Source organism: Vigna unguiculata, chromosome 6 (genome assembly GCF_004118075.2).
Source record: "Vigna unguiculata cultivar IT97K-499-35 chromosome 6, ASM411807v1, whole genome shotgun sequence".
Lineage (NCBI taxonomy): Eukaryota > Viridiplantae > Streptophyta > Magnoliopsida > Fabales > Fabaceae > Vigna > Vigna unguiculata.
The window spans coordinates 3,414,485-3,420,120 of record NC_040284.1 but is presented as its reverse complement, the minus strand read 5'-3'; positions in this window follow the sequence as shown (position 1 = coordinate 3,420,120).

Genomic DNA, 5,636 nt, shown 5'->3' with positions numbered 1-5,636 from the left:
ATTAAGTGAAAAATATTATATTCATTCATTCTTAAAGTTTAGGGACCAAAATGTATCGAAGTTTTGAACAGGGACGAATTCCAATTTTGGGTCAAAGTTCAAGGAAGAAAAACATACTTAACCCTTTGAAAATTTTAGCACAGCTTAAGATAATCGATTATCCTAAGTGATAATCGATTATCACAATGAATTTTACAAAAATAAGAGAGTCCAGAAGGTTTAAGAGTATGTTGTTGATTCTAAGTCTATCTAAGTTATTTTAACATATTTACAAGATAACTTGAAACACAAAAGCACTTGTCTTCATATTGTCTTCCAATTTTCTTTGAAATTCTTTGTCATCATCAAAATCTTGTTTTAACTTTAAGCTTGTCTTCTGCTATTGCCAACAATAGGGTGGAGCTTTGAGCGTACAACACTCCACTATTTTAATTGAAATCATAATGTAGTAACTCTGGATCTTACTAAAATTCATGAAACTGATTTTAGATTAAAATGATCTCTACAAGGACTACATTGTTAAGGGTTGCACTGCACTTTCATGGAATGCACAACTCTCATTCATAAAACTGGGACAATTATAGCTGGGAAAAGTAGGGATACATTGTATTATATGTAGCTAGTGTTTTTTGTAACAAGGAAAAGGAAATGTAATTTTGTTGAATATAATTGTTATATCTGTGTTAGGAACAACAACTATGTACAAGGGTTGAGACACCCTTAGTCTATTTTGTATATATAAATATATTCCTTACTCATAAAAGAAAAACATCACTTTCTTTATATTATATTACAACTTAATGATTATCTTGCACAGTACAAGTTTTGATTCTTTACTAGTCTTCTGGTATTACCCATACGTTGTGCTTTAAAAATGTATGGGTTAAATATGTTCTTGGTTTTTAACTTTTAGTTAAAATTGGAATTAGTCCTTCCTTGAAATTTTGGACCAATTTAGTCCTCTAACTTTACAAATAGTTGTATTTAGGCTTTTTAATCAAATTTTTTTTAAGTTTATTTGACGTTTCAAACGCGTTTCAAGATAGTTTCTTAACAAACATTGAAGCATAAATGTGTCAAACAGTGTAAACAACTCAAATGTTATCATAAAACGTGTTTAAAACGTTAAATAAACTTAACAAAATTTTGTTAAAAGGACTAAATTCAAATATTTATAAACTTGGAGGATTAAATTGAGCCAAAGTTTCGAAGAATGACTAATTCAAATTTTTAACTTAAAGTTGAGGGACAAAAAACATATTTAACCCAAGATGTATGAATAAACACTAATTTTGATATTTTAAAATATATTAAAAAGAATTTTAATATACCAACATGAGTGTGTTTGTTTTATTTAGTAAAGAATAATACCAAAAAAATCCAGTAAAAAATATGAACTCTTCATAATACAGAAGTAAACTTTATTTGTTTCTAGTTTTTTATTTATTCTTCGTCAATTGAGATTCGTAAATCAGTTTGAACTTAATTGGACACTTGATGCACAACATATATAATATAGTTTTTTCAAATAATAATTATAGGGTTAAATATGTTTTTGGTCCCTCAAGTTTCAGTGAATTTTGGAATTAGTCCCTTCTCGAAACTTGATACCAATTTAATCCTTCATCTTTAGAAATGTGTGGATTTAGTCCTTTTTACCAGATTTTGTTAAGTTTATTTGACATTTTAAATGTATTTTATGATGATGTTTAAGTTAATATTGAAGCAAAAGTGTGTCAAACGGTGTAAACAATTCAAATACTATCATGAAATGCGCTTGAAACGTCAGATAAACTTAATAACATTTGGTAATAAGGACTAAATCCACACATTTCTAAAGATGAAAGACTAAATTGGTATCAAGTTTCAAAGAGGGATTAATTCCAAAATTCATTGAAACTTGAGGGATAAAAACATATTTAACCCATAATTATAATATCAAATACTATATTTATACATTTAAATTTAACATAAATGACATCATAAATATTATATCAAATTATAAATATTAAGTATTATAATTTTAATAATAAAGACATTTTGTGTCGTGTTTCCTATAAGTTAATACAGTACGTCATTTCCAAATTTGTTTTAATAACTGTGCTTTATATAATTTTTTTTAGGTTAAAATACCTTTTTGGTTTCAATTTTCGTCAAATTTTGTCAAATAAGTCTTAATTTTGGTTTTGTGTTCAAACAGGTCCTAATTTTCTTTAATTTTGTTCAATTGGATCCTTTTTTGCTAACCTCGTTTAAATCATTAACAGCCATGAACATTGACTGCCACGTGTCACTTCGTGGTTTTTTTGAATTTTTTTATTTTATTTTGTTTCTTTTAAACGTCCATGTGTCAACCTAGTAGCGTGTCACGTGTTAAAGTTAATGTTCTATATTCAATTTGGTCCCTATATTTATTATTTTTGTTCAATTTAGTCTCAATTTTGTTTAAAATTGACCAATTTTGTCTGAAGATATGACCAAATTTAATTTTTATATCAAAGTTATAATGATGTGAATTTTAATATATTATATAAAAATATATAATAAAAAATGTGAATTTTAATATAAAAATTGTACCACACCTAGCCGATCCCGTGAGCACACCAACACATAATCACCATTTATCGACAACTCATATCGGCCAAGGCTGGGAGACTGGTGTACCACACCTAGCCAAACTCGACCAAGTAAGTAAACGATACATATATGCCAAGGCGGTCAAGTAGTCAGCCTAGGCCGAGTTGGTCTAAGCCTTACCAGACTAAACCGATATCATAAATCGTCGAGGAAAGTAGTCGGCCTAGGCCGACTACTCAAATATACTTAGTAAAATTGAAGCCCCCCGTGTTCAATAGGTCCTAAGGGCCTAGGCTAGGGCCCAGGCCCACTTACAGCCCAAACTATAGCCCAAGCCAGGGCTCGGCCCATAGCATAACCAGACATAATTAATGCTCTATAGATACACGTGGACCCCAGTAATTAAAGGTACGCATTCATTAATCACTAATTTGACCTTTTGAGAGTTTTGACTCACTTGAGCTTCAGAGTCCCTTCTGCAGGTAACCCCTCCTACAGAGGCGGAGCTCTGTGGGGGCAGGGAGGGGCCCCGGCCCCCCCAAAATTTTGATTTTATATATATATATATATATATATATATATATATAATATAATATAATATAATTGATGAGTTCAAATTTTTGTCCTCATTTAATATTTAAATTTGGGGATTTAATTGAATTTTCTGTGCTTAAAGATTGATTTAATTAGGATTTGTGATTATTGGATTTATTGAGTAAGTTTGGTAAAAGTGGCGTAAAAATTGATTTTAGTTGCATAAAATATTATTGGATATTCTAACGTTTGTTGATGCAGCTGGAATTTATTTTCGGTCAATTAATAGTGTGATTTTAAAATATTCAAAGTTACAAAATAAGTCCAAAATCAAGAAATTCTGAAAAAGAATAAATCAGGAGCTAAATGCACCCCCAGATTTTATTTGCACACTCCTCCCTCAAGTGGACCACAAAAACCTGTTCTGCACCCCCAGTTTTCACTAAGTTGCACCCCTCCTACCACTTAAACTCCATTCAACCAGATCATGCCATGTGGCAATCCCCACCTTTTAAAATTAGCCAACCATAAGCCGCCACGTGTCATAATCCCCACCTCACCAAATTAACCAATCAGATTCTGCCACGTCATCATCTTCATCTCCCAAAACCCTAACCCTAATTTTCTTCTCTCCTTCTACCACCATGGCAACCGCCGCCACCGCCATCTCCACCGCACATTCATCTCCTTCCCGCCGGCCACCATTTCCGCAGTCACCGCAGCCATCGAAACTGCCACCGCAAGACCACCACGCCTCCGCGAGCAGCGATGGAAACCAGCGCGCCTCCGCAACACCACCGGAGCAACGCACCTTCTTCTCCATGGCAGCAGCGAACGCGAGCATCCATCACGCCACCACCATCTCCATCGAGCCTCGCGCAGAACGCCACTGTTCCGCCACCATCTTCCACATTGCGACGCCATTTTCATCTCCTCCGCGCACGGCCACCACGAACAGCAACGCCTCTTCACCACCTGTTCTGCAGCACCATCTTCGCGCGAACCAGTGCCACCACTGCACCTGCAACCACCGCGCCCACCGGAGAAGCCACCACGCCGTCGCAGCAGCTTCCACACAAACCTTGCACTTCTCTGCAGCCAAAGGAGCAAGCGGAAACCCTAATTTGGGAGAGAGAAGGAGCTGCCACGTGTCATCCTCTCAATGGACACTGAAATGGTCAAAACTGGTCAACTCTGGTCAACTCTGGTCAAACTGGTCAAACTCTGGTCAATTTTGTAAAAATGCTTAAATGAGAGGGGCAGAATTGGAAATTGGACATGAATTAAGTTGCTAATTAATTAAATAAAAATAAAAGATTTTAGCAACTGATAGATAAAGCCCAAAGTCCAGTTGAAGCCTATATAAAGAGACTTAAGGGAGCAGAAACGGGGACGACCGACAATTTACAGCTGACAGCTTAGACACTTAGAACTCTCTGGTTTTGGCAGATACCGTCTCCACCACATCTCTCATTATTTCTTTTATTTTCTTTCTTTCATATCATCATGTATTCCATCAAAGCCATGGAGGGCTAAGCTTTAAGGGTTGATTCCACTGTAATTTCTTAAATGGATTCTGAGGTTAGATGAATTTAAATGTTTTGTTATTTTGATTATTGTTGTGGTTTTTGTTTATCTATGTCCTTTGCTTCTTAATCGAATAGAAAATAATGATTTTAAATCTACATGCATGCTAATCATATGAGTTAAAAGGTTTTTAAATTAAATTGAGACTTTACTTTGATTTTGTTTAGAAACTTTCATTTGATTAAATAAGTTTTTGCCAATAATTGAGACTTTAATTTGATTAGAGGTAATTACTTTAACTAAAATTAGTCAAGACTTTACTTTGATTAATTAAGTTTTCTATTTGGTAAAGAAACAAAGGAATAGACATGATTAGGCATAGTAAAATTAATTGAGACTGTACTTTGATTGAATTTACTATGGACAATCTAATAATTCTCACTTTTAATTGAGACTGTACTTTGATTAAAAGTGAGGATGCCAACAAATGAATTGAGTCTTTACATTGATTTATTTGTAAATCAACAACAATAATTAATTTAACAATAATCTCTAGATAACCAATGAAGAATCTTATTTAGAAAAAGCAGTGGAATTGACCTATTTACTATTACTGTGTTTACAATCTTCCGTGTCATTTTCTTTGCATATCAAAACCTCCCTATTTTTATAGTTGCTAGTTTTAAATTGCATTTTTGAGAATCAAATATTTGAGATCAATTCCGTATTCGTTGTGAGACGACTCAGGGTTATCTTAACCCTAACTATTTTCTTCACTACAAACTGGCAATACTGAAGTTGCTAAAGTAGTGGTAATTTGATCGCCTAACGACAGCGATATCAATAATATAAAAATATATTTAAAATTTATTAAAATTTTTAAATTGAAGATAATATATATTTAAAATTAATAAAAATTAAATTTTTTAATTCTTTTATTTAAACATAATTAAAATTTTTAAATATATAATAAAATATAAAATTAAATATAATAAAAA